General features: G+C 50.3%; 42 non-coding genes across 42 annotated transcripts; 12 read left to right on the top strand and 30 right to left on the bottom strand.

The window, feature by feature from the left end:
• Positions 1 to 115: 115 nt before the first annotated feature.
• Positions 116 to 188, bottom strand: Trnav-gac (transfer RNA valine (anticodon GAC)). The gene has a single exon. It is a non-coding gene; the product is annotated as a tRNA-Val (tRNA).
• A 158-nt stretch (positions 189 to 346) lies between these two features.
• Trnav-cac (transfer RNA valine (anticodon CAC)) lies at positions 347 to 419 on the bottom strand. Its single transcript has one exon. It is a non-coding gene; the product is annotated as a tRNA-Val (tRNA).
• Positions 420 to 831: 412 nt separating this feature from the next.
• On the top strand, positions 832 to 903 carry Trnap-ugg (transfer RNA proline (anticodon UGG)). The gene has a single exon. It is a non-coding gene; the product is annotated as a tRNA-Pro (tRNA).
• A 193-nt stretch (positions 904 to 1096) lies between these two features.
• On the bottom strand, positions 1097 to 1169 carry Trnav-cac (transfer RNA valine (anticodon CAC)). The gene has a single exon. It is a non-coding gene; the product is annotated as a tRNA-Val (tRNA).
• A 673-nt stretch (positions 1170 to 1842) lies between these two features.
• Positions 1843 to 1915, bottom strand: Trnav-cac (transfer RNA valine (anticodon CAC)). Its single transcript has one exon. It is a non-coding gene; the product is annotated as a tRNA-Val (tRNA).
• A 410-nt stretch (positions 1916 to 2325) lies between these two features.
• Positions 2326 to 2397, top strand: Trnap-ugg (transfer RNA proline (anticodon UGG)). The gene has a single exon. It is a non-coding gene; the product is annotated as a tRNA-Pro (tRNA).
• A 193-nt stretch (positions 2398 to 2590) lies between these two features.
• Trnav-aac (transfer RNA valine (anticodon AAC)) lies at positions 2591 to 2663 on the bottom strand. Its single transcript has one exon. It is a non-coding gene; the product is annotated as a tRNA-Val (tRNA).
• A 158-nt stretch (positions 2664 to 2821) lies between these two features.
• On the bottom strand, positions 2822 to 2894 carry Trnav-cac (transfer RNA valine (anticodon CAC)). Its single transcript has one exon. It is a non-coding gene; the product is annotated as a tRNA-Val (tRNA).
• Positions 2895 to 3571: 677 nt separating this feature from the next.
• Positions 3572 to 3645, bottom strand: Trnav-gac (transfer RNA valine (anticodon GAC)). The gene has a single exon. It is a non-coding gene; the product is annotated as a tRNA-Val (tRNA).
• A 158-nt stretch (positions 3646 to 3803) lies between these two features.
• Positions 3804 to 3876, bottom strand: Trnav-cac (transfer RNA valine (anticodon CAC)). Its single transcript has one exon. It is a non-coding gene; the product is annotated as a tRNA-Val (tRNA).
• Positions 3877 to 4553: 677 nt separating this feature from the next.
• Trnav-gac (transfer RNA valine (anticodon GAC)) lies at positions 4554 to 4626 on the bottom strand. Its single transcript has one exon. It is a non-coding gene; the product is annotated as a tRNA-Val (tRNA).
• Positions 4627 to 4784: 158 nt separating this feature from the next.
• Positions 4785 to 4857, bottom strand: Trnav-cac (transfer RNA valine (anticodon CAC)). The gene has a single exon. It is a non-coding gene; the product is annotated as a tRNA-Val (tRNA).
• Positions 4858 to 5269: 412 nt separating this feature from the next.
• On the top strand, positions 5270 to 5341 carry Trnap-ugg (transfer RNA proline (anticodon UGG)). Its single transcript has one exon. It is a non-coding gene; the product is annotated as a tRNA-Pro (tRNA).
• A 193-nt stretch (positions 5342 to 5534) lies between these two features.
• On the bottom strand, positions 5535 to 5607 carry Trnav-cac (transfer RNA valine (anticodon CAC)). Its single transcript has one exon. It is a non-coding gene; the product is annotated as a tRNA-Val (tRNA).
• A 411-nt stretch (positions 5608 to 6018) lies between these two features.
• On the top strand, positions 6019 to 6090 carry Trnap-ugg (transfer RNA proline (anticodon UGG)). Its single transcript has one exon. It is a non-coding gene; the product is annotated as a tRNA-Pro (tRNA).
• Positions 6091 to 7031: 941 nt separating this feature from the next.
• Trnav-aac (transfer RNA valine (anticodon AAC)) lies at positions 7032 to 7104 on the bottom strand. The gene has a single exon. It is a non-coding gene; the product is annotated as a tRNA-Val (tRNA).
• A 158-nt stretch (positions 7105 to 7262) lies between these two features.
• Trnav-cac (transfer RNA valine (anticodon CAC)) lies at positions 7263 to 7335 on the bottom strand. Its single transcript has one exon. It is a non-coding gene; the product is annotated as a tRNA-Val (tRNA).
• Positions 7336 to 8012: 677 nt separating this feature from the next.
• On the bottom strand, positions 8013 to 8085 carry Trnav-gac (transfer RNA valine (anticodon GAC)). Its single transcript has one exon. It is a non-coding gene; the product is annotated as a tRNA-Val (tRNA).
• Positions 8086 to 8244: 159 nt separating this feature from the next.
• Trnav-cac (transfer RNA valine (anticodon CAC)) lies at positions 8245 to 8317 on the bottom strand. The gene has a single exon. It is a non-coding gene; the product is annotated as a tRNA-Val (tRNA).
• A 412-nt stretch (positions 8318 to 8729) lies between these two features.
• Trnap-ugg (transfer RNA proline (anticodon UGG)) lies at positions 8730 to 8801 on the top strand. The gene has a single exon. It is a non-coding gene; the product is annotated as a tRNA-Pro (tRNA).
• Positions 8802 to 8994: 193 nt separating this feature from the next.
• Trnav-cac (transfer RNA valine (anticodon CAC)) lies at positions 8995 to 9067 on the bottom strand. Its single transcript has one exon. It is a non-coding gene; the product is annotated as a tRNA-Val (tRNA).
• Positions 9068 to 9478: 411 nt separating this feature from the next.
• On the top strand, positions 9479 to 9551 carry Trnap-ugg (transfer RNA proline (anticodon UGG)). Its single transcript has one exon. It is a non-coding gene; the product is annotated as a tRNA-Pro (tRNA).
• Positions 9552 to 9743: 192 nt separating this feature from the next.
• On the bottom strand, positions 9744 to 9816 carry Trnav-aac (transfer RNA valine (anticodon AAC)). The gene has a single exon. It is a non-coding gene; the product is annotated as a tRNA-Val (tRNA).
• Positions 9817 to 9974: 158 nt separating this feature from the next.
• Positions 9975 to 10047, bottom strand: Trnav-cac (transfer RNA valine (anticodon CAC)). Its single transcript has one exon. It is a non-coding gene; the product is annotated as a tRNA-Val (tRNA).
• A 412-nt stretch (positions 10048 to 10459) lies between these two features.
• On the top strand, positions 10460 to 10531 carry Trnap-cgg (transfer RNA proline (anticodon CGG)). The gene has a single exon. It is a non-coding gene; the product is annotated as a tRNA-Pro (tRNA).
• A 678-nt stretch (positions 10532 to 11209) lies between these two features.
• Positions 11210 to 11281, top strand: Trnap-ugg (transfer RNA proline (anticodon UGG)). Its single transcript has one exon. It is a non-coding gene; the product is annotated as a tRNA-Pro (tRNA).
• A 194-nt stretch (positions 11282 to 11475) lies between these two features.
• On the bottom strand, positions 11476 to 11548 carry Trnav-cac (transfer RNA valine (anticodon CAC)). The gene has a single exon. It is a non-coding gene; the product is annotated as a tRNA-Val (tRNA).
• A 410-nt stretch (positions 11549 to 11958) lies between these two features.
• Trnap-ugg (transfer RNA proline (anticodon UGG)) lies at positions 11959 to 12030 on the top strand. The gene has a single exon. It is a non-coding gene; the product is annotated as a tRNA-Pro (tRNA).
• A 193-nt stretch (positions 12031 to 12223) lies between these two features.
• Trnav-aac (transfer RNA valine (anticodon AAC)) lies at positions 12224 to 12296 on the bottom strand. Its single transcript has one exon. It is a non-coding gene; the product is annotated as a tRNA-Val (tRNA).
• Positions 12297 to 12454: 158 nt separating this feature from the next.
• Trnav-cac (transfer RNA valine (anticodon CAC)) lies at positions 12455 to 12527 on the bottom strand. Its single transcript has one exon. It is a non-coding gene; the product is annotated as a tRNA-Val (tRNA).
• A 412-nt stretch (positions 12528 to 12939) lies between these two features.
• On the top strand, positions 12940 to 13011 carry Trnap-ugg (transfer RNA proline (anticodon UGG)). Its single transcript has one exon. It is a non-coding gene; the product is annotated as a tRNA-Pro (tRNA).
• A 941-nt stretch (positions 13012 to 13952) lies between these two features.
• Positions 13953 to 14025, bottom strand: Trnav-aac (transfer RNA valine (anticodon AAC)). Its single transcript has one exon. It is a non-coding gene; the product is annotated as a tRNA-Val (tRNA).
• A 158-nt stretch (positions 14026 to 14183) lies between these two features.
• Positions 14184 to 14256, bottom strand: Trnav-cac (transfer RNA valine (anticodon CAC)). The gene has a single exon. It is a non-coding gene; the product is annotated as a tRNA-Val (tRNA).
• Positions 14257 to 14933: 677 nt separating this feature from the next.
• On the bottom strand, positions 14934 to 15006 carry Trnav-gac (transfer RNA valine (anticodon GAC)). The gene has a single exon. It is a non-coding gene; the product is annotated as a tRNA-Val (tRNA).
• A 159-nt stretch (positions 15007 to 15165) lies between these two features.
• Trnav-cac (transfer RNA valine (anticodon CAC)) lies at positions 15166 to 15238 on the bottom strand. The gene has a single exon. It is a non-coding gene; the product is annotated as a tRNA-Val (tRNA).
• A 412-nt stretch (positions 15239 to 15650) lies between these two features.
• On the top strand, positions 15651 to 15722 carry Trnap-ugg (transfer RNA proline (anticodon UGG)). The gene has a single exon. It is a non-coding gene; the product is annotated as a tRNA-Pro (tRNA).
• Positions 15723 to 15915: 193 nt separating this feature from the next.
• Positions 15916 to 15988, bottom strand: Trnav-aac (transfer RNA valine (anticodon AAC)). Its single transcript has one exon. It is a non-coding gene; the product is annotated as a tRNA-Val (tRNA).
• Positions 15989 to 22445: 6457 nt separating this feature from the next.
• On the bottom strand, positions 22446 to 22518 carry Trnav-cac (transfer RNA valine (anticodon CAC)). Its single transcript has one exon. It is a non-coding gene; the product is annotated as a tRNA-Val (tRNA).
• Positions 22519 to 22928: 410 nt separating this feature from the next.
• Trnap-ugg (transfer RNA proline (anticodon UGG)) lies at positions 22929 to 23000 on the top strand. Its single transcript has one exon. It is a non-coding gene; the product is annotated as a tRNA-Pro (tRNA).
• Positions 23001 to 23943: 943 nt separating this feature from the next.
• Trnav-gac (transfer RNA valine (anticodon GAC)) lies at positions 23944 to 24016 on the bottom strand. The gene has a single exon. It is a non-coding gene; the product is annotated as a tRNA-Val (tRNA).
• Positions 24017 to 24174: 158 nt separating this feature from the next.
• Positions 24175 to 24247, bottom strand: Trnav-cac (transfer RNA valine (anticodon CAC)). Its single transcript has one exon. It is a non-coding gene; the product is annotated as a tRNA-Val (tRNA).
• Positions 24248 to 24924: 677 nt separating this feature from the next.
• Positions 24925 to 24997, bottom strand: Trnav-gac (transfer RNA valine (anticodon GAC)). The gene has a single exon. It is a non-coding gene; the product is annotated as a tRNA-Val (tRNA).
• Positions 24998 to 25077: the final 80 nt, after the last annotated feature.

Here is a 25077-nt window from a genome sequence, read left to right on the forward strand (position 1 = left end):
ATATTTGATGTGAGCAATTGACACTGATCTGACGTGTGAAGGCGATTACGAAGGTTTTTGGTTACAGATGGTAGCAGATGCATGTTACTATGTCTTGTTTTTAATGATAAAAAAGTGTTTCCGCCCGGGATCGAAACGGGGAGGTTCTGCGTGTCAGGCAGACGTGATAACCGCTACACCACGGAAACTATTTGCGTGCGCCTTACTTTAGAGACAACTCGTGCTGGTGTTGTCATCGTTACTAAAAAATTAAATAAATGCGCTACTTGCAGAACAAAGGTACATGCAGAAGATCCTCACATGTCGTGGCTCACTGGAGAACAATACGACATAGGCAGGAAAATGATGTTCCCGCCCGGGATCGAACCGGGGACCTTCTGCGTGTGAAGCAGACGTGATAACCGCTACACTACGGAAACTGCGGACTTAAGGAGTCCATCTCCGTTCACTCGCAATTTCCTCAGCCTTTCTCCCGTCCGTGAATGCACACGCGACAGTTCCTTTGACAGCCTGGAAACCATCACAGCCGAGGGCTCAAGAAGTCTTCGGGGTGTTCGAGAGGGTGTCTGCCGTAGCACCCCTAACGGGATAGCGGCGTTTCCTGCAGTCGTGATTGCAAGTCATAGCAGCAAAAGCAATCATTTTCTTAGCAGCAGGAAGTGCGAGCCCAGCGGCAGCTCTACATGAAGGTACCAATAGCCCAGGAAGGCCGCCGACCGCGGGAATTCGCGCCGCCCCCATCCCGCCAGCCTACACGAGACTTTCCAGAGCACCCTGGACCACATCGAGGGACCCAGTGCACTGAAATAATAGTCATTTGCCACGTCGTATGGCTCGTTGGTCTAGGGGTATGATTCTTGCTTTGGGTGCAGGAGGTCTCGGGTTCAAATCCCGGACGAGCCCTACCGTTTTGTGCAAACTGATCGCACGTGAGTGGCCGAGTCGACGCAAAATGCTCGGCGTCAGTATCAAATGAATTTCATATTTGATGTGAGCAATTGACACTGATCTGACGTGTGAAGGCGATTACGAAGGTTTTTGGGTACAGATGGTAGCAGATGCATGTTAGTATGTCTTGTTTTTAATGATAAAAAAGTGTTTCCGCCCGGGATCGTACCGGGGAACTTCTGCGTGTGAAGCAGACGTGATAACCGCTACACTACGGTAACTGCGCACGTGAGGAGTCCATCCCCGTTCACTCGAAATTACCTCAGCCTCTCTCCGTGCGCGAATTCACACGCGACGGTTCCTTTGACAGCCTGGAAACCATCACAGCCGAGGGCTCAAGAAGTCTTCGGGGTGTTCGAGAGGGTGTCTGCCGTAGCACCCCTAACGAGATAGCGGCGTTTCCTGCAGTCGTGATTGCAAGTCATAGCAGCAAAAGCAATCACTTTCTTAGCAGCAGGAATTGCGAGCCCAGCGGCAGCTCTACATGAAGGTACCAATAGCCCAGGAAGGCCGCCGACCGCGGGACTCGCGCCGCCCCCATCCCGCCAGCCTACAAGAGTTTCCAGAGCACCCTGGACCACATCGAGGGACCCAGTGCACTGAAATAATAGTCATTCGCCACGTCATATGGCTCGTTGGTCTAGGGGTATGATTCTTGATTTGGGTGCAGGTGGTTTCGGGTTCAAATCCCGGACGAGCCCTACCGTTTTGTGCAAACTGATCGCACGTGAGTGGCCGAGTCGACGCAAAATGCTCGGCGTCAGTATCAAATGAATTTCATATTTGATGTGAGCAATTGACACTGATCTGACGTGTGAAGGCGATTACGAAGGTTTTTGGGTACAGATGGTAGCAGATGCATGTTAGTATGTCTGGTTTTTAATGATAAAAAAGTGTTTCCGCCCGGGATCGAACCGGGGAACTTCTGCGTGTGAAGCAGACGTGATAACCGCTACACTACGGTAACTGGGCACGTGAGGAGTCCATCCCCGTTCACTCGAAATTACCTCAGCCTCTCTCCGTGCGCGAATTCACACGCGACGGTTCCTTTGACAGCCTGGAAACCATCACAGCCGAGGGCTCAAGAAGTCTTCGGGGTGTTCGAGAGGGTGTCTGCCGTAGCACCCCTAACGAGATAGCGGCGTTTCCTGCAGTCGTGATTGCAAGTCATAGCAGCAAAAGCAATCACTTTCTTAGCAGCAGGAAGTGCGAGCCCAGCGGCAGCTCTACATGAAGGTACCAATAGCCCAGGAAGGCCGCCGACCGCGGGACTCGCGCCGCCCCCATCCCGCCAGCCTACACGAGACTTTCCAGAGCACCCTGGACCACATCGAGGGACCCAGTGCACTGAAATAATAGTCATTCGCCACGTCATATGGCTCGTTGGTCTAGGGGTATGATTCTTGCTTTGGGTGCAGGTGGTCTCGGGTTCAAATCCCGGACGAGCCCTACCGTTTTGTGCAAACTGATCGCACGTGAGTGGCCGAGTCGACGCAAAATGCTCGGCGTCAGTATCAAATGAATTTCATATTTGAAGTGAGCAATTGACACTGATCTGACGTGTGAAGGCGATTACGAAGGTTTTTGGGTACAGATGGTTGCAGATGCATGTTAGTATGTCTTGTTTTTAATGATAAAAAAGTGCTTCCGCCCGGGATCGAAACGGGGACGTTCTGCGTGTTAGGCAGACGTGATAACCGCTACACCACGGAAACTGCTTGTGTGCGCCTTACTTTAGAGACAAGTCATGCTGGTGTTGTCATCGTTACTAAAAAATTAAATAAATGCGCTACTTGCATAACGAAGGTACATGCAGAAGATCCTCACATGTCGTGGCTCACTGGAGTACAATAAGACACATTCAGGAAAATACTGTTCCCGCGCGGGATCGAACCGGGGACCTTCTGCGTGTGAAGCAGACGTGATAACCGCTACACTACGGTAACTGCGCACGTGAGGAGTCCATCTCCGTTCACTCGAAATTACCTCAGCCTCACTCCCGTCCGCGAATTCACTCGCGACGGTTCTTTTGACAGCCTGGAAACCATCACAGCCGAGGGCTCAAGAAGTCTTCGGGGTGCTCGAGAGGGTGTCTGCCGTAGCACCCCTAACGGGATAGCGGCGTTTCCTGCAGTCGTGATTGCAAGTCATAGCAGCAAAAGCAATCACTTTCTTAGCAGCAGGGAGTTCGAGCCCAGCGGCAGCTCTACATGAAGGTACCAATAGCCCAGGAAGGCCGCCGACCGCGGGAATTCGCGCCGCCCCCATCCCGCCAGCCTACACGAGACTTTCCAGAGCACCCTGGACCACATCGAGGGACCCAGTGCACTGAAATAATAGTCATTAGCCACGTCAGATGGCTCGTTGATTTAGGTGTATAATTCCTGCTTTGGGTGCAGGAGGTCCCGGGTTCAAATCCCGGACGAGCGCTAGCGTTTTGTGCAAACTGATCGCACGTGAGTGGCTGAGTCGACGCAAAATGCTCGGCGTCAGTATCAAATGAATTTCATATTTGATGTGACCAATTGACACTGATCTGACGTGTGAAGGCGATTACGAACGTTTTTGGTTACAGATGGTAGCAGATGCATGTTACTATGTCTTGTTTTTAATGATAAAAAAGTGTTTCCGCCCGGGGATCGAAACGGGGAGGTTCTGCGTGTCAGGCAGACGTGATAACCGCTACACCACGGAAACTACTTGCGTGCGCCTTACTTTAGAGACAACTCGTGCTGGTGTTGTCATCGTTACTAAAAAATTAAATAAATGCGCTACTTGCATAACAAAGGTACATGCAGAAGATCCTCACATGTCGTGGCTCACTGGAGTACAATACGACACATTCACTAAAATACTGTTCCCGCCCGGGATCAAACCGGGGACCTTCTGCGTGTGAAGCAGACGTGATAACCGCTACACTACGGTAACTGCGCACGTGAGGAGTCCATCTCCGTTCACTCGAAATTACCTCAGCCTCACTCCCGTCCGCGAATTCACTCGCGACGGTTCTTTTGACAGCCTGGAAACCATCACAGCCGAGGGCTCAAGAAGTCTTCGGGGTGCTCGAGAGGGTGTCTGCCGTAGCACCCCTAACGGGATAGCGGCGTATCCTGCAGTCGTGATTGCAAGTCATAGCAGCAAAAGCAATCACTTTCTTAGCAGCAGGGAGTGCGAGCCCAGCGGCAGCTCTACATGAAGGTACCAATAGCCCAGGAAGGCCGCCGACCGCGGGAATTCGCGCCGCCCCCATCCCGCCAGCCTACACGAGACTTTCCAGAGCACCCTGGACCACATCGAGGGACCCAGTGCACTGAAATAATAGTCATTACCCACGTCAGATGGCTCGTTGGTTTAGGGGTATAATTCCTGCTTTGGGTGGAGGAGGTCCCGGCTTCAAATCCCGGACGAGCGCTAGCGTTTTGTGCAAACTGATCGCACGTGAGTGGCTGAGTCGACGCAAAATGCTCGGCGTCAGTATCAAATGAATTTCATACTTGATGCGACCAATTGACACTGATCTGACGTGTGAAGGCGATTACGAAGGTTTTTGGTTACAGATGGTAGCAGATGCATGTTACTATGTCTTGTTTTTAATGATAAAAAAGTGTTTCCGCCCGGGATCGAAACGGGGAGGTTCTGCGTGTCAGGCAGACGTGATAACCGCTACACCACGGAAACTACTTGCGTGCGCCTTACTTTAGAGACAACTCGTGCTGGTGTTGTCATCGTTACTAAAAAATTAAATACATGCGCTACTTGCATAACAAAGGTACATGCAGAAGATCCTCACATGTCGTGGCTCACTGGAGTACAATACGACACATTCAGGAAAATACTGTTCCCGCCCGGGATCGAACCGGGGACCTTCTGCGTGTGAAGCAGACGTGATAACCGCTACACTACGGTAACTGCGCACGTGAGGAGTCCATCTCCGTTCACTCGAAATTACCTCAGCCTCACTCCCGTCCGCGAATTCACTCGCGACGGTTCTTTTGACAGCCTGGAAACCATCACAGCCGAGGGCTCAAGAAGTCTTCGGGGTGCTCGAGAGGGTGTCTGCCGTAGCACCCCTAACGGGATAGCGGCGTTTCCTGCAGTCGTGATTGCAAGTCATAGCAGCAAAAGCAATCACTTTCTTAGCAGCAGGGAGTGCGAGCCCAGCAGCAGCTCTACATGAAGGTACCAATAGCCCAGGAAGGCCGCCGACCGCGGGAATTCGCGCCGTCCCCATCCCGCCAGCCTACACGAGACTTTCCAGAGCACCCTGGACCACATCGAGGGACCCAGTGCACTGAAATAATAGTCATTTGCCACGTCGTATGGCTCGTTGGTCTAGGGGTATGATTCTTGCTTTGGGTGCAGGAGGTCCCGGGTTCAAATCCCGGACGAGCCCTACCGTTTTGTGCAAACTGATCGCACGTGAGTGGCCAAGTCGACGCAAAATGCTCGGCGTCAGTATCAAATGAATTTCATATTTGATGTGAGCAATTGACACTGATCTGACGTGTGAAGGCGATTACGAAGGTTTTTGGGTACAGATGGTAGCAGATGCATGTTAGTATGTCTTGTTTTTAATGATAAAAAAGTGTTTCCGCCCGGGATCGTACCGGGGAACTTCTGCGTGTGAAGCAGACGTGATAACCGCTACACTACGGTAACTGCGCACGTGAGGAGTCCATCCCCGTTCACTCGAAATTACCTCAGCCTCTCTCCGTGCGCGAATTCACACGCGACGGTTCCTTTGACAGCCTGGAAACCATCACAGCCGAGGGCTCAAGAAGTCTTCGGGGTGTTCGAGAGGGTGTCTGCCGTAGCACCCCTAACGAGATAGCGGCGTTTCCTGCAGTCGTGATTGCAAGTCATAGCAGCAAAAGCAATCACTTTCTTAGCAGCAGGAAGTGCGAGCCCAGCGGCAGCTCTACATGAAGGTACCAATAGCCCAGGAAGGCCGCCGACCGCGGGAATTCGCGCCGCCCCCATCCCGCCAGCCTACACGAGACTTTCCAGAGCACCCTGGACCACATCGAGGGACCCAGTGCACTGAAATAATAGTCATTCGCCACGTCATATGGCTCGTTGGTCTAGGGGTATGATTCTTGCTTTGGGTGCAGGTGGTCTCGGGTTCAAATCCCGGACGAGCCCTACCGTTTTGTGCAAACTGATCGCACGTGAGTGGCCAAGTCGACGCAAAATGCTCGGCGTCAGTATCAAATGAATTTCATATTTGATGTGAGCAATTGACACTGATCTGACGTGTGAAGGCGATTACGAAGGTTTTTGGGTACAGATGGTAGCAGATGCATGTTAGTATGTCTTGTTTTTAATGATAAAAAAGTGTTTCCGCCCGGGATCGAACCCCAGAACTTCTGCGTGTGAAGCAGACGTGATAAACGCTACACTACGGTAACTGCGCACGTGAGGAGTCCATCCCCGTTCACTCGAAATTACCTCAGCCTCTCTCCGTGCGCGAATTCACACGCGACGGTTCCTTTGACAGCCTGGAAACCATCACAGCCGAGGGCTCAAGAAGTCTTCGGGGTGTTCGAGAGGGTGTCTGCCGTAGCACCCCTAACGAGATAGCGGCGTTTCCTGCAGTCGTGATTGCAAGTCATAGCAGCAAAAGCAATCACTTTCTTAGCAGCAGGAAGTGCGAGCCCAGCGGCAGCTCTACATGAAGGTACCAATAGCCCAGGAAGGCCGCCGACCGCGGGAATTCGCGCCGCCCCCATCCCGCCAGCCTACACGAGACTTTCCAGAGCACCCTGGACCACATCGAGGGACCCAGTGCACTGAAATAATAGTCATTCGCCACGTCAGATGGCTCGTTGTTTAGGGGTATAATTCCTGCTTTGGGTGCAGGAGGTCCCGGCTTCAAATCCCGGACGAGCGCTAGCGTTTTGTGCAAACTGATCGCACGTGAGTGGCTGAGTCGACGCAAAATGCTCGGCGTCAGTATCAAATGAATTTCATATTTGATGTGAGCAATTGACACTGATCTTTCGTGTGAAGGCGATTACGAAGGTTTTTGGGTACAGATGGTAGCAGATGCATGTTAGTATGTCTTGTTTTTAATGATAAAAAAGTGTTTCCGCCCGGGATCGAAACGAGGACGTTCTGCGTGTTAGGCAGACGTGATAACCGCTACACCACGGAAACTACTTGTGTGCGCCTTACTTTAGAGACAAGTCGTGCTGGTGTTGTCATCGTTACTAAAAAATTAAATAAATGCGCTACTTGCATAACAAAGGTACATGCAGAAGATCCTCACATGTCGTGGCTCACTGGAGTACAATAAGACACATTCAGGAAAATACTGTTCCCGCCCGGGATCGAACCGGGGACCTTCTGCGTGTGAAGCAGACGTGATAACCGCTACACTACGGTAACTGCGCACGTGAGGAGTCCATCTCCGTTCACTCGAAATTACCTCAGCCTCACTCCCGTCCGCGAATTCACTCGCGACGGTTCTTTTGACAGCCTGGAAACCATCACAGCCGAGGGCTCAAGAAGTCTTCGGGGTGCTCGAGAGGGTGTCTGCCGTAGCACCCCTAACGGGATAGCGGCGTTTCCTGCAGTCGTGATTGCAAGTCATAGCAGCAAAAGCAATCACTTTCTTAGCAGCAGGGAGTGCGAGCCCAGCGGCAGCTCTACATGAAGGTACCAATAGCCCAGGAAGGCCGCCGACCGCGGGAATTCGCGCCGCCCCCATCCCGCCAGCCTACACGAGACTTTCCAGAGCACCCTGGACCACATCGAGGGACCCAGTGCACTGAAATAATAGTCATTAGACACGTCAGATGGCTCGTTGGTTTAGGGGTATAATTCCTGCTTTGGGTGGTGGAGGTCCCGGCTTCAAATCCCGGACGAGCGCTAGCGTTTTGTGCAAACTGATCGCACGTGAGTGGCTGAGTCGACGCAAAATGCTCGGCGTCAGTATCAAATGAATTTCATATTTGATGTGAGCAATTGACACTGATCTGACGTGTGAAGGCGATTACGAAGGTTTTTGGGTACAGATGGTAGCAGATGCATGTTACTATGTCTTGTTTTTAATGATAAAAAAGTGTTTCCGCCCGGGATCGAAACGGGGAGGTTCTGCGTGTCAGGCAGACGTGATAACCGCTACACCACGGAAACTACTTACGTGCGCCTTACTTTAGAGACAACTCGTGCTGGTGTTGTCATCGTTACTAAAAAAATTAAATAAATGCGCTACTTGCATAACAAAGGTACACGCAGAAGATCCCCACATGTCGTGGCTCACTGGAGTACAATAAGACACATTCAGGAAAATACTGTTCCCGCCCGGGATCGAACCGGGGACCTTCTGCGTGTGAAGCAGACGTGATAACCGCTACACTACGGTAACTGCGCACGTGAGGAGTCCATCTCCGTTCACTCGAAATTACCTCAGCCTCACTCCCGTCCGCGAATTCACTCGCGACGGTTCTTTTGACAGCCTGGAAACCATCACAGCCGAGGGCTCAAGAAGTCTTCGGGGTGCTCGAGAGGGTGTCTGCCGTAGCACCCCTAACGGGATAGCGGCGTTTCCTGCAGTCGTGATTGCAAGTCATAGCAGCAAAAGCAATCACTTTCTTAGCAGCAGGGAGTGCGAGCCCAGCAGCAGCTCTACATGAAGGTACCAATAGACCAGGAAGGCCGCCGACCGCGGGAATTCGCGCCGTCCCCATCCCGCCAGCCTACACGAGACTTTCCAGAGCACCCTGGACCACATCGAGGGACCCAGTGCACTGAAATGATAGTCATTTGCCACGTCGTATGGCTCGTTGGTCTAGGGGTATGATTCTTGCTTTGGGTGCAGGAGGTCCCGGGTTCAAATCCCGGACGAGCCCTACCGTTTTGTGCAAACTGATCGCACGTGAGTGGCCAAGTCGACGCAAAATGCTCGGCGTCAGTATCAAATGAATTTCATATTTGATGTGAGCAATTGACACTGATCTGACGTGTGAAGGCGATTACGAAGGTTTTTGGGTACAGATGGTAGCAGATGCATGTTAGTATGTCTTGTTTTTAATGATAAAAAAGTGTTTCCGCCCGGGATCGTACCGGGGAACTTCTGCGTGTGAAGCAGACGTGATAACCGCTACACTACGGTAACTGCGCACGTGAGGAGTCCATCCCCGTTCACTCGAAATTACCTCAGCCTCTCTCCGTGCGCGAATTCACACGCGACGGTTCCTTTGACAGCCTGGAAACCATCACAGCCGAGGGCTCAAGAAGTCTTCGGGGTGTTCGAGAGGGTGTCTGCCGTAGCACCCCTAACGAGATAGCGGCGTTTCCTGCAGTCGTGATTGCAAGTCATAGCAGCAAAAGCAATCACTTTCTTAGCAGCAGGAAGTGCGAGCCCAGCGGCAGCTCTACATGAAGGTACCAATAGCCCAGGAAGGCCGCCGACCGCGGGAATTCGCGCCGCCCCCATCCCGCCAGCCTACACGAGACTTTCCAGAGCACCCTGGACCACATCGAGGGACCCAGTGCACTGAAATAATAGTCATTCGCCACGTCAGATGGCTCGTTGGTTTAGGGGTATAATTCCTGCTTTGGGTGCAGGAGGTCCCGGCTTCAAATCCCGGACGAGCGCTAGCGTTTTGTGCAAACTGATCGCACGTGAGTGGCTGAGTCGACGCAAAATGCTCGGCGTCAGTATCAAATGAATTTCATATTTGATATGAGCAATTGACACTGATCTTTCGTGTGAAGGCGATTACGAAGGTTTTTGGGTACAGATGGTAGCAGATGCATGTTAGTATGTCTTGTTTTTAATGATAAAAAAGTGTTTCCGCCCGGGATCGGAACGAGGACGTTCTGCGTGTTAGGCAGACGTGATAACCGCTACACCACGGAAACTACTTGTGTGCGCCTTACTTTAGAGACAAGTCGTGCTGGTGTTGTCATCGTTACTAAAAAATTAAATAAATGCGCTACTTGCATAACAAAGGTACATGCAGAAGATCCTCACATGTCGTGGCTCACTGGAGTACAATAAGACACATTCAGGAAAATACTGTTCCCGCCCGGGATCGAACCGGGGACCTTCTGCGTGTGAAGCAGACGTGATAACCGCTACACTACGGTAACTGCGCACGTGAGGAGTCCAATTCCGTTCACTCGAAATTACCTCAGCCTCACTCCCGTCCGCGAATTCACTCGCGACGGTTCTTTTGACAGCCTGGAAACCATCACAGCCGAGGGCTCAAGAAGTCTTCGGGGTGCTCGAGAGGGTGTCTGCCGTAGCACCCCTAACGGGATAGCGGCGTTTCCTGCAGTCGTGATTGCAAGTCATAGCAGCAAAAGCAATCACTTTCTTAGCAGCAGGGAGTGCGAGCCCAGCGGCAGCTCTACATGAAGGTACCAATAGCCCAGGAAGGCCGCCGACCGCGGGAATTCGCGCCGCCCCCATCCCGCCAGCCTACACGAGACTTTCCAGAGCACCCTGGACCACATCGAGGCACCCAGTGCACTGAAATAATAGTCATTCGCCATGTCAGATGGCTCGTTGGTCTAGGGGTATGATTCCTGCTTCGGGTGCAGGAGGTCCCGGGTTCAAATCCCGGACGAGCCCTAGCGTTTTGTGCAAACTGATCGCACATGAGTGGCTGAGTCGATGCAAAATGCTCGGCGGCAGTATCAAATGAATTTCATATTTGATGTGAGCAATTGACACTCTGATCCGACGTGTGAAGGCGATTACGAAGGTTTTTGGGTACAGATGGAAGCAGATGCATGTTACTATGTCTTGTTTTTAATGATGAAAAAGTGTTTCCGCCCGGGATCGAACAGGGGACCTTCTGCGTGTTAGGCAGACGTGATAAACGCTACACTACGGTAACTGCGCACGTGAGGAGTCCATCCCCGTTCATTCGAACTTACCTCAGCCTCTCTCCGTGCGCGAATTCACACGCGACGGTTCCTTTGACAGCCTGGAAACCATCACAGCCGAGGGCTCAAGAAGTCTTCGGGGTGTTCGAGAGGGTGTCTGCCGTAGCACCCCTAACGAGATAGCGGCGTTTCCTGCAGTCGTGATTGCAAGTCATAGCAGCAAAAGCAATCACTTTCTTAGCAGCAGGAATTGCGAGCCCAGCGGCAGCTCTACATGAAGGTACCAATAGCCCAGGAAGGCCGCCGACCGCGGGACTCGCGCCGCCCCCATCCCGCCAGCCTACACGAGACTTTCCAGAGCACCCTGGACCACATCGAGGGACCCAGTGCACTGAAATAATAGTCATTCGCCACGTCATATGGCTCGTTGGTCTAGGGGTATGATTCTTGCTTTGGGTGCAGGTGGTTTCGGGTTCAAATCCCGGACGAGCCCTACCGTTTTGTGCAAACTGATCGCACGTGAGTGGCCGAGTCGACGCAAAATGCTCGGCGTCAGTATCAAATGAATTTCATATTTGATGTGAGCAATTGACACTGATCTGACGTGTGAAGGCGATTACGAAGGTTTTTGGGTACAGATGGTAGCAGATGCAATTTAGTATGTCTGGTTTTTTAATGATAAAAAAGGGTTTCCGCCCGGGATCGAACCGGGGAACTTCTGCGTGTGAAGCAGACGTGATAACCGCTACACTACGGTAACTGCGCACGTGAGAAGTCCATCCCCGTTCACTCGCAATTACCTCAGCCTCTCTCCGTGCGCGAATTCACACGCGACGGTTCCTTTGACAGCCTGGAAACCATCACAGCCGAGGGCTCAAGAAGTCTTCGGGGTGTTCGAGAGGGTGTCTGCCGTAGCACCCCTAACGAGATAGCGGCGTTTCCTGCAGTCGTGATTGCAAGTCATAGCAGCAAAAGCAATCACTTTCTTAGCAGCAGGAAGTGCGAGCCCAGCGGCAGCTCTACATGAAGGTACCAATAGCCCAGGAAGGCCGCCGACCGCGGGACTCGCGCCGCCCCCATCCCGCCAGCCTACACGAGACTTTCCAGAGCACCCTGGACCACATCGAGGGACCCAGTGCACTGAAATAATAGTCATTCGCCACGTCATATGGCTCGTTGGTCTAGGGGTATGATTCTTGCTTTGGGTGCAGGTGGTCTCGGGTTCAAATCCCGGACGAGCCCTACCCTTTTGTGCAAACTGATCGCACGTGAGTGGCCGAGTCGACGCAAAATGCTCGGCGTCAGTATCAAATTAATTTCATATTTGATGTGAGCAATTGACACTGATCTGACGTGTGAAGGCGATTACGAAGGTTTTTGGGTACAGATGGTTGCAGATGCATGTTAGTATGTCTTGTTTTTAATGATAAAAAAGTGCTTCCGCCCGGGATCGAAACGGGGACGTTCTGCGTGTTAGGCAGACGTGATAACCGCTACACCACGGAAACTACTTGCGTGCGCCTTACTTTAGAGACAAGTCGTGCTGGTGTTGTCATCGTTACTAAAAAATTAAATAAATGCGCTACTTGCATAACAAAGGTACATGCAGAAGATCCTCACATGTCGTGGCTCACTGGAGTACAATAAGACACATTCAGGAAAATACTGTTCCCGCCCGGGATCGAACCGGGGACCTTCTGCGTGTGAAGCAGACGTGATAACCGCTACACTACGGTAACTGCGCACGTGAGGAGTCCATCTCCGTTCACTCGTAATTACCTCAGCCTCACTCCCGTCCGCGAATTCACTCGCGACGGTTCTTTTGACAGCCTGGAAACCATCACAGCCGAGGGCTCAAGAAGTCTTCGGGGTGCTCGAGAGGGTGTCTGCCGTAGCACGCCTAACGGGATAGCGGCGTTTCCTGCAGTCGTGATTGCAAGTCATAGCAGCAAAAGCAATCACTTTCTTAGCAGCAGGGAGTTCGAGCCCAGCGGCAGCTCTACATGAAGGTACCAATAGCCCAGGAAGGCCGCCGACCGCGGGAATTCGCGCCGCCCCCATCCCGCCAGCCTACACGAGACTTTCCAGAGCACCCTGGACCACATCGAGGGACCCAGTGCACTGAAATAATAGTCATTTGCCACGTCAGATGGCTCGTTGGTCTAGGGGTATGATTCTTGCTTTGGGTGCAGGAGGTCCCGGGTTCAAATCCCGGACGAGCCCTACCGTTTTGTGCAAACTGATCGCACGTGAGTGGCCAAGTCGACGCAAAATGCTCGGCGTCAGTATCAAATGAATTTCATATTTGATGTGAGCAATTGACACTGATCTGACGTGTGAAGGCGATTACGAAGGTTTTTGGGTACAGATGGTAGCAGATGCATGTTAGTATGTCTTGTTTTTAATGATAAAAAAGTGTTTCCGCCCGGGATCGAACCCCGGAACTTCTGCGTGTGAAGCAGACGTGATAACCGCTACACTACGGTAACTGCGCACGTGAGGAGTCCATCCCCGTTCACTCGAAATTACCTCAGCCTCTCTCCGTGCGCGAATTCACACGCGACGGTTCCTTTGACAGCCTGGAAACCATCACAGCCGAGGGCTCAAGAAGTCTTCGGGGTGTTCGAGAGGGTGTCTGCCGTAGCACCCCTAACGAGATAGCGGCGTTTCCTGCAGTCGTGATTGCAAGTCATAGCAGCAAAAGCAATCACTTTCTTAGCAGCAGGAAGTGCGAGCCCAGCGGCAGCTCTACATGAAGGTACCAATAGCCCAGGAAGGCCGCCGACCGCGGGAATTCGCGCCGCCCCCATCCCGCCAGCCTACACGAGACTTTCCAGAGCACCCTGGACCACATCGAGGGACCCAGTGCACTGAAATAATAGTCATTCGCCACGTCAGATGGCTCGTTGTTTAGGGGTATAATTCCTGCTTTGGGTGCAGGAGGTCCCGGCTTCAAATCCCGGACGAGCGCTAGCGTTTTGTGCAAACTGATCGCACGTGAGTGGCTGAGTCGACGCAAAATGCTCGGCGTCAGTATCAAATGAATTTCATATTTGATGTGAGCAATTGACACTGATCTTTCGTGTGAAGGCGATTACGAAGGTTTTTGGGTACAGATGGTAGCAGATGCATGTTAGTATGTCTTGTTTTTAATGATAAAAAAGTGTTTCCGCCCGGGATCGAAACGAGGACGTTCTGCGTGTTAGGCAGACGTGATAACCGCTACACCACGGAAACTACTTGTGTGCGCCTTACTTTAGAGACAAGTCGTGCTGGTGTTGTCATCGTTACTAAAAAATTAAATAAATGCGCTACTTGCATAACAAAGGTACATGCAGAAGATCCTCACATGTCGTGGCTCACTGGAGTACAATAAGACACATTCAGGAAAATACTGTTCCCGCCCGGGATCGAACCGGGGACCTTCTGCGTGTGAAGCAGACGTGATAACCGCTACACTACGGTAACTGCGCACGTGAGGAGTCCATCTCCGTTCACTCGAAATTACCTCAGCCTCACTCCCGTCCGCGAATTCACTCGCGACGGTTCTTTTGACAGCCTGGAAACCATCACAGCCGAGGGCTCAAGAAGTCTTCGGGGTGCTCGAGAGGGTGTCTGCCGTAGCACCCCTAACGGGATAGCGGCGTTTCCTGCAGTCGTGATTGCAAGTCATAGCAGCAAAAGCAATCACTTTCTTAGCAGCAGGGAGTGCGAGCCCAGCGGCAGCTCTACATGAAGGTACCAATAGCCCAGGAAGGCCGCCGACCGCGGGAATTCGCGCCGCCCCCATCCCGCCAGCCTACACGAGACTTTCCAGAGCACCCTGGACCACATCGAGGGACCCAGTGCACTGAAATAATAGTCATTAGACACGTCAGATGGCTCGTTGGTTTAGGGGTATAATTCCTGCTTTGGGTGGTGGAGGTCCCGGCTTCAAATCCCGGACGAGCGCTAGCGTTTTGTGCAAACTGATCGCACGTGAGTGGCTGAGTCGACGCAAAATGCTCGGCGTCAGTATCAAATGAATTTCATATTTGATGTGAGCAATTGACACTGATCTGACGTGTGAAGGCGATTACGAAGGTTTTTGGGTACAGATGGTAGCAGATGCATGTTACTATGTCTTGTTTTTAATGATAAAAAAGTGTTTCCGCCCGGGATCGAAACGGGGAGGTTCTGCGTGTCAGGCAGACGTGATAACCGCTACACCACGGAAACTACTTACGTGCGCCTTACTTTAGAGACAACTCGTGCTGGTGTTGTCATCGTTACTAAAAAAATTAAATAAATGCGCTACTTGCATAACAAAGGTACACGCAGAAGATCCCCACATGTCGTGGCTCACTGGAGTACAATAAGACACATTCAGGAAAATACTGTTCCCGCCCGGGATCGAACCGGGGACCTTCTGCGTGTGAAGCAGACGTGATAACCGCTACACTACGGTAACTGCGCACGTGAGGAGTCCATCTCCGTTCACTCGAAATTACCTCAGCCTCACTCCCGTCCGCGAATTCACTCGCGACGGTTCTTTTGACAGCCTGGAAACCATCACAGCCGAGGGCTCAAGAAGTCTTCGGGGTGCTCGAGAGGGTGTCTGCCGTAGCACCCCTAACGGGATAGCGGCGTTTCCTGCAGTCGTGATTGCAAGTCATAGCAGCAAAAGCAATCACTTTCTTAGCAGCAGGGAGTGCGAGCCCAGCGGCAGCTCTACATGAAGGTACCAATAGCCCAGGAAGGCCGCCGACCGCGGGAATTCGCGCCGCCCCCATCCCGCCAGCCTACACGAGACTTTCCAGAGCACCCTGGACCACATCGAGGGACCCAGTGCACTGAAATAATAGTCATTTGCCACGTCAGATGGCTCGTTGGTCTAGGGGTATGATTCTTGCTTTGGGTGCAGGAGGTCCCGGGTTCAAATCCCGGACGAGCCCTACCGTTTTGTGCAAACTGATCGCACGTGAGTGGCCAAGTCGACGCAAAATGCTCGGCGTCAGTATCAAATGAATTTCATATTTGATGTGAGCAATTGACACTGATCTGACGTGTGCAGGCGATTACGAAGGTTTTTGTGTACAGATGGTAGCAGATGCATGTTAGTATGTCTTGTTTTTAATGATAAAAAAGTGTTTCCGCCTGGGATCGAAACGGGGACCTTCTGCGTGTTAGGCAGACGTGATAACCGCTACACTACGGTAACTGCGCACGTGAGGAGTCCATCCCCGTTCACTCGAAATTACCTCAGCCTCTCTCCGTGCGCGAATTCACACGCGACGGTTCCTTTGACAGCCTGGAAACCATCACAGCCGAGGGCTCAAGAAGTCTTCGGGGTGTTCGAGAGGGTGTCTGCCGTAGCACCCCTAACGAGATAGCGGCGTTTCCTGCAGTCGTGATTGCAAGTCATAGCAGCAAAAGCAATCACTTTCTTAGCAGCAGGAATTGCGAGCCCAGCGGCAGCTCTACATGAAGGTACCAATAGCCCAGGAAGGCCGCCGACCGCGCGACTCGCGCCGCCCCCATCCCGCCAGCCTACACGAGACTTTCCAGAGCACCCTGGACCACATCGAGGGACCCAGTGCACTGAAATAATAGTCATTCGCCACGTCATATGGCTCGTTCATCAGTTGCGAGTCAGCCGCCGAGCGGGACGGACGTGTGGCGGAGCTGGACGTCTGGCTGTAGTAAACACAGGCTGAGTCGCTGCGTTTGAGGTTAGTGGTGCTGCTAAGCCGCTATTCGTGCTGCACTTGTATTCATGAAGTTCTAGAATGAATAGGTTGAATTATTTGAGGAAAGACACAATCAAGTTTACTTTCGATCGAAATTTCGTTCGACCTAAAGCATTTGAAATTAAAGCATGGTTTATCGAAAAAGTATTGATTAACGGTGATGATGTTGTCGGAGTTTATCTCTCGTTTGTGACAAATGCTGTGTATCTGAAGATGAAAAGTCCAGAATTATGTAGTTCCATTGTGGATCGTTGCGGAGGTAGCGTGAAGTTTAATCATTCTGATGGGAATGTGAGTGACGTTGCTGTTAGTCATGCTGGGTACGGGATTCGTACGATCAGAGTGTTTGAGCTCCCTTTTGAAATTCCGCCCGAAGAACTTAATGTTGCCCTTCGGCCTTATGGCAGAATTATTTCCAATGTGGCAGAAAGGTGGTCTGAAGCTCATATGTTTCCTGTCTTGAACGGCGTAAGGCAAATTAAGATTGAATTACAGAAGCATGTCCCCTCTTATCTTAATATTTGTGGGTATCGTGCTTTGATTATCTATGATGGGCAACCGCGGACTTGCGCTTTATGCAATTCCACGGAACACATTCGTGCAGAATGTTCACGGAGGCGTGTCCCGCAGTTACCGCGTGACGAGATGCCGAATTCCGGCCCTGTTGTTGGTATGAAGTTGTCATACGCTGCCGCTGCTGACTTCCGCAGCCGAGGCGAGTCGGTGCCGCCTGTGCGCGGGGAGCCTGCTGCCTCGCGGGCGATTGTCGATGATACTCCGGCTTCAAGCTCTAGATTTGCGGATGGTCTGCCGATCAGCTCCGCGCCCCTCGAATCTATGCCGACGCCAACTTTTTCCAACTCTCCCACTGTGGTTGCTCGTTCTTCCGCGGACTCGGCCGAAGATCCCCAAATACCCGCAACGGGGGATTCCTTGCGTCGTCAGGATTCCCACCAACGTGAGGATATTGCCACTAGCTTCCGAGGAGTGGACGCTCCAGGCATCCACTCTGCGGGAACTATGAACGAAGATAGCAATCTGGACATTGGTTTCACGTTGGCGCCCACAGAAGACACTTGCGTCAAGGAAACCACAACGAGCGATAGTGTAGAATTGGAGACTGGGTTGCTACCAGTGGGAGCCATGGAAAAAGATGCGCCTCCTTCTGCCGTTGCGGAATGCGATTCGCGGACTTTTGTCCGAAAAAAGGAACAGGCGACGTCAGACGTATCATCCGGTACTTCTCCTGACAGGTCGCAAACTTCATCTCCTGCTAGATCGCCGAAGAGATCTTCGAAGAAAGGCAAGAAGAGGAGATTGGCACACAAAGCAGCAGAGAGTTTAGCTCCTGCATTGCGGGAAAAGTTAAAACATTTAAGGGATAATGAACGACTACGAGAACAATGCCCAGTAGCACGAGTTAACGAGTGTACTGAAGCGGAGATGAGTCGTGCCGATGCAGATGATTTTCAACAACAACCTCGCGCACCGCTTGGCGTCGCAGGTTTGCAGACCGGCACTACTATGGATTTAGACCGAACTGTCTCAGGAAAAGGACTTGATTGGGCCGATGCCCAAGAAGATCGCACCGACCACGGAATGGAGATGGACCTGACACATGCTAGTGGCATTTAAATTTTTTTTTTTTTTAATGTCTATTTTTCTTTCTGACAGACAGAATGGAATGGTACAGACGTGACTCTGCATGGGGTATACTTCATTAGCCAATTTCTTTTACCTTCACCTATGCCAACGGAACTGACATATAATGTGACCACGATCAATATAAATCGGATTCGCAGTGAAACGAAAGTCGCTTCTTTAAAAGATTTCCTTTACCAGTCGGATACTGATATAGCCCTCCTACAGGAATTTAATGTCCACAACTTTTATGTCCCAGGTTTTCAAGAGATTTTAAATATTGCACCGGAAGCCACATGTGGGACTGCGATCCTTGTCAAAGATGGTATTGATGTGAAGGATATCTGTCTGTTAGAAAATGGGAGGGGCATCAGTTGTAAAATTTTTACTACTACTGTTTTAAATGTATATGTCCCCTCTGGTAACAACGCTAGAGATGATAGGGCTAATTTTTTTAAGAACGATATGGTCTATTTACTTAAGGGGAATCCGGCGGAAGCTTTAATCGGTGGTGACTTTAATTGTGTACTTCACAAAAAGGATCAGCGACCAAATTTTAACTTCTCCAGGGAACTGGCGGCTTTGGTGACAAACATGAAGTGGACAGACGTGTGGGAAAGCAAATACCCCACGTTAGTCAAATTTACGTACATCAGTAGTCGCTCGCAAAGCAGAATAGACAGAATATACGTCACAGCAAACCTGGAAAATAAAATCAGTAGTATCGAAGTAATTCCCACTACCTTTTCGGACCATCTCGCAGTGAAATGCAGCATTCGGTTTCAGAAGCAAGGAACGTATTGGGGTCGCCCCTTATGGAAGCTGAATACCCATATGTTGTTCGAGGGTGCCCTATCAAGAACAGTTGCGGAGGTATGGCAGGCTGCTCTACGTATGCGCCATAAATACAGCTCTCGCCTTGCGTGGTGGACCTCATGTGCTAAAAAGAAATTGAGATCATCCCTAATAGCTTACGGGAGGGAGCGAGCGATGTGGTCTCGCAATACCGTTGAATTTTACTATACATGCTTAAGGGAACTATCAGCTCAGCAGATGACTGATGAGGTTTTCATTGAAATAAAGAAGATCAAGGCTCACCTCATAAGTCTCAAGCGACAACAGCTGGAGGGTTTAAAAATTAAATCTCGTGTCCCGACAACGGTGGAGGACGAACACGCATCGCTGTACCACTTACTCGAACATGAAAGAAATAGAAGACGAGCGTTTATTGCTTGTCTTAGAGTGGGCGATAACCGGGTGCTGACGGAACACTCTGACATTTTAAATGCAGTTTATGGATTTTATCGTACGTTATATACTGATACCCGGTATAATCTAGACTGTGCGAACGATTTGCTACGAACTACAGGTATCGACAACGTTATCAATGACGAGGACAATGTGTCCCTTACCACTGCGATCACATGTGAGGAGGTGTTTGATATACTTAAATATTCGCCTACCCGTAAGTCCCCAGGGCCTGATGGCTTGCCTGTAGAGTTTTATTGTAAATTTTGGCCTCTCATCGGTAATCAATTCACAGAAGTGATAAATGAAGTGTTGCAAGGTGTTACTGTTCCACGCGAGTTCAAAGAAAGCGTAACTGTGCTAATACCAAAGGGAAGGAACGCGACAGTTAAAGATCTCAATCAATTGAGACCAATATGTTTGATGAACTCGGATTATAAAATAATTGCACGTGTACTGAAGGAAAGACTGAGACCTCTAATGGAGAAGATCATAGGTGACCACCAAACCTGTATCTCGGGGCGGAATATTTTTAAAACTGTTTGTGAATATAGGGATGTCTCTGCAATTTTTGCAACGTCATCCTCACCAGGAGGCCTTGCCTTTATCGACTTCTCAAAGGCTTTTGACAGGGTCAACCACTTATTTTTGTTCAGAACGTTGACCTATGTGGGTTTTAGTCAACATTTTGTGCAAGTTTTAATTAACATTGTTGAAGGCATCCAAACACAAGTGTCTGTAAATGGGCATTTCACTCCACCCATTGAAATTCGCAATGGCGTCCCGCAGGGAAGTCCTTTGTCAATGCTCCTGTATGTTGTTGCACTGGAGCCTTTACTAAGGAGACTCGATGTCGATCTTGAGGGCATCACGATATCTGGCGTTAACAACGTCACCAATGCATATGCTGATGACGTTGGAGTGGTTATTCGTAGTAACGAAGATTTAGAGAAATTAACTACGAATATTCAGATCTTTTGTGAAGCTACAGGCGCTAGGGTGAACGAGGTGAAGAGTTCGTTTTTAAATCTTAAAGGTCTTCAAGATGTCCGTTTGGAATGGGCACGCTCCGTCGATCGTCACACCGCTCTGGGTGTCACCTTTTACCGATGTCCGCTTCAGACCATGACCTACAATTGGAAGAAAGTACTGGATACAATCAGAGGAGCCACAATACTCAATCAGACCAGACATCTGAACATTAAACAACGAATCAGAATAATTAATTGGTCCATTTTATCAAAAGCTATATATATAGGTCAAATATTGCCAGTTTCGAAACCCATTGCCAAACGTATAATGAGTATCATTTGCCGATTTATATGGACAGGGAATATTTTTAGAGTAGCAGTCGGTACAGTTACGTTACCTTCCGCTGAAGGTGGCCTAGGTTTAACAGATATATGGCGGAAGACTACGGCGTTATATATAAAGAGGACCCTACAAATTATAGAAAAACATCCACATAGTATTACAGCCAGGCTGTATCGACTCCTACAGCCAGAAAATTTACGTCCACCCATAAATATAGGCGGAATTAATTATAAATTGAAATATATTCGCCAGTTCTTTTTAGAGATTAGCTACATGGACAGTATTGTCACGAATCCACAATCAAGGAATTGCAGGAAATTAATGGAACTCTTAACAACGAAAGAACATGTCAACAAAATGGAGTGCAGATATCCCGACAAAGACTGGAAAAGAATTTGGAAAAATATTAGTAATCGTGAACTGTCTTCCGACATTCAGGCAACCTGGTACCGAGTTGTTAATAACGTAGTTTCCACTAACGAAAAGTTGCACTCCATTGGTCTTAGTGACACGATTGTGTGCACCCGATGTGACGCAGTTGACACATTGATCCACCGCTTTCTCTGTGGCGGATACGCCGAAATATGGAGGGGAATCCAACGGCGGGTAGCCTTTATAACCAGAACTGTTAGTACTGAGATCAATGTTGAAAAATTACTCTTCCCCGATGGTGTTTTCTTCCCTGTCCAGAAAACCAATGCTGTGTTGTGGTTGTTTGGCAATTATGTACATTACGTTATATCTGAACACGGCAATGACCGTGTTTTAGAATACGAATTATACGAACGAGCAAAATATTATCAGATATGTACGCGCAGGGACCACAAAAAAACTTTTGGTAACATGTTACACATTCTGTTTCAGAGACAAGGGATTGGATAAACATCTTAATAGCCCTCGTCTACGAAAAATGTAGTCACAGGCCAAAGTAGGGGATCGCTGTTGAGGGTGAAGTACGGTGGGGACTTCGTGTGCCCCAGGGCCGCTACGGTAGCCGTGAAGGCCTCGGACAGAACCCCGAAACGGCACTGCGGCTTCACACTTACTGCTGGATGAACCCCATATCTCCAGCAACTACTTTCATCTATGATGATTTTCCAGGATCTCGGTAATATCGGAAGGTGGTTTCGTTGCACACAATGCAGTGGAAGCTTCTTGCACGTGTTCCTCAGTTACAATCTTTCTATTTTTGTTTAATTTTTTTCAGTATGAAGCAAGAGTGACAATTTATTAATTCCCAAGAAGCCTAAATTTTTCAATTTTCAGTTCTACGGAGGAGAAGCCTCACATGGCGAAGAAGCCAAACATCATTTCATTTCCCTAACTGTCACAGTAAATTTGAAAAGAAAATCAGTCGATATAGCATAGAAGCTCGCCGAAGAAGGCATAAAAGGAGAGCGAATGGATGGGCTGTGTGGGGAGAAGGGAGGCCCAAAAAAAAAAAAAAAAAAAAAAAAAAAAAAAAGTTGGTCTAGGGGTGTGATTCTTGCTTTGGGTGCAGGTGGTTTCGGGTTCAAATCCCGGACGAGCCCTACCGTTTTGTGCAAACTGATCGCACGTGAGTGGCCGAGTCGACGCAAAATGCTCGGCGTCAGTATCAAATGAATTTCATATTTGATGTGAGCAATTGACACTGATCTGACGTGTGAAGGCGATTACGAAGGTTTTTGGGTACAGATGGTAGCAGATGCATGTTAGTATGTCTGGTTTTTAATGATAAAAAAGTGTTTCCGCCCGGGATCGAACCGGGGAACTTCTGCGTGTGAAGCAGACGTGATAACCGCTACACTACGGTAACTGCGCACGTGAGGAGTCCATCCCCGTTCACTCGAAATTACCTCAGCCTCTCTCCGTGCGCGAATTCACACGCGACGGTTCCTTTGACAGCCTGGAAACCATCACAGCCGAGGGCTCAAGAAGTCTTCGGGGTGTTCGAGAGGGTGTCTGCCGTAGCACCCCTAACGAGATAGCGGCGTTTCCTGCAGTCGTGATTGCAAGTCATAGCAGCAAAAGCAATCACTTTCTTAGCAGCAGGAAGTGCGAGCCCAGCGGCAGCTCTACATGAAGGTACCAATAGCCCAGGAAGGCCGCCGACCGCGGGACTCGCGCCGCCCCCATCCCGCCAGCCTACACGAGACTTTCCAGAGCACCCTGGACCACATCGATGGACCCAGTGCACTGAAATAATAGTCATTCGCCACGTCATATGGCTCGTTGGTCTAGGGGTATGATTCTTGCTTTGGGTGCAGGTGGTCTCGGGTTCAAATCCCGGACGAGCCCTACCGTTTTGTGCAAACTGATCGCACGTGAGTGGCCGAGTCGACGCAAAATGCTCGGCGTCAGTATCAAATGAATTTCATATTTGATGTGAGCAATTGACACTGATCTGACGTGTGAAGGCGATTACGAAGGTTTTTGGGTACAGATGGTAGCAGATGCATGTTAGTATGTCTTGTTTTTAATGATAAAAAAGTGCTTCCGCCCGGGATCGAAACGGGGACGTTCTGCGCGTGAAGCAGACGTGATAACCGCTACACTACGGTAACTGCGCACGTGAGGAGTCCATCTCCGTTCACTCGAAATTACCTCAGCCTCACTCCCGTCCGCGAATTCACTCGCGACGGTTCTTTTGACAGCCTGGAAACCATCACAGCCGAGGGCTCAAGAAGTCTTCGGGGTGCTCGAGAGGGTGTCTGCCGTAGCACCCCTAACGAGATAGCGGCGTTTCCTGCAGTCGTGATTGCAAGTCATAGCAGCAAAAGCAATCACTTTCTTAGCAGCAGGGAGTTCGAGCCCAGCGGCAGCTCTACATGAAGGTACCAATAGCCCAGGAAGGCCGCCGACCGCGGGAATTCGCGCCGCCCCCATCCCGCCAGCCTACACGAGACTTTCCAGAGCACCCTGGACCACATCGAGGGACCCAGTGCACTGAAATAATAGTCATTACCCACGTCAGATGGCTCGTTGGTTTAGGGGTATAATTCCTGCTTTGGGTGGAGGAGGTCCCGGCTTCAAATCCCGGACGAGCGCTAGCGTTTTGTGCAAACTGATCGCACGTGAGTGGCTGAGTCGACGCAAAATGCTCGGCGTCAGTATCAAATGAATTTCATATTTGATGCGACCAATTGACACTGATCTGACGTGTGAAGGCGATTACGAAGGTTTTTATTTACAGATGGTAGCAGATGCATGTTACTATGTCTTGTTTTTAATGATAAGAAAGTGTTTCCGCCCGGGATCGAAACGGGGAGGTTCTGCGTGTCAGGCAGACGTGATAACCGCTACACCACGGAAACTACTTGCGTGCGCCTTACTTTAGAGACAACTCGTGCTGGTGTTGTCATCGTTACTAAAAAATTAAATAAATGCGCTACTTGCATAACAAAGGTACATGCAGAAGATCCTCACATGTCGTGGCTCACTGGAGTACAATACGACACATTCAGGAAAATACTGTTCCCGCCCGGGATCGAACCGGGGACCTTCTGCGTGTGAAGCAGACGTGATAACCGCTACACTACGATAACTGCGCACGTGAGGAGTCCATCTCCGTTCACTCGAAATTACCTCAGCCTCACTCCCGTCCGCGAATTCACTCGCGACGGTTCTTTTGACAGCCTGGAAACCATCACAGCCGAGGGCTCAAGAAGTCTTCGGGGTGCTCGAGAGGGTGTCTGCCGTAGCACCCCTAACGGGATAGCGGCGTTTCCTGCAGTCGTGATTGCAAGTCATAGCAGCAAAAGCAATCACTTTCTTAGCAGCAGGGAGTGCGAGCCCAGCGGCAGCTCTACATGAAGGTACCAATAGCCCAGGAAGGCCGCCGACCGCGGGAATTCGCGCCGCCCCCATCCCGCCAGCTTACACGAGACTTTCCAGAGCACCCTGGACCACATCGAGGGACCCAGTGCACTGAAATAATAGTCATTAGACACGTCAGATGGCTCGTTGGTTTAGGTGTATAATTCCTGCTTTGGGTGCAGGAGGTCCCGGCTTCAAATCCCGGACGAGCGCTAGCGTTTTGTGCAAACTGATCGCACGTGAGTGGCTGAGTCGACGCAAAATGCTCGGCGTCAGTATCAAATGAATTTCATATTTGATGTGAGCAATTGACACTGATCTGACGTGTGAAGGCGATTACGAAGGTTTTTGGGTACAGATGGTAGCAGATGCATGTTACTATGTCTTGTTTTTAATGATAAAAAAGTGTTTCCGCCCGGGATCGAAACGGGGAGGTTCTGCGTGTCAGGCAGACGTGATAACCGCTACACCACGGAAACTACTTACGTGCGCCTTACTTTAGAGACAACTCGTGCTGGTGTTGTCATCGTTACTAAAAAATTAAATAAATGCGCTACTT

This window comes from Schistocerca gregaria, chromosome 2 (genome assembly GCF_023897955.1).
Source record: "Schistocerca gregaria isolate iqSchGreg1 chromosome 2, iqSchGreg1.2, whole genome shotgun sequence".
Classification (NCBI taxonomy): domain Eukaryota; kingdom Metazoa; phylum Arthropoda; class Insecta; order Orthoptera; family Acrididae; genus Schistocerca; species Schistocerca gregaria.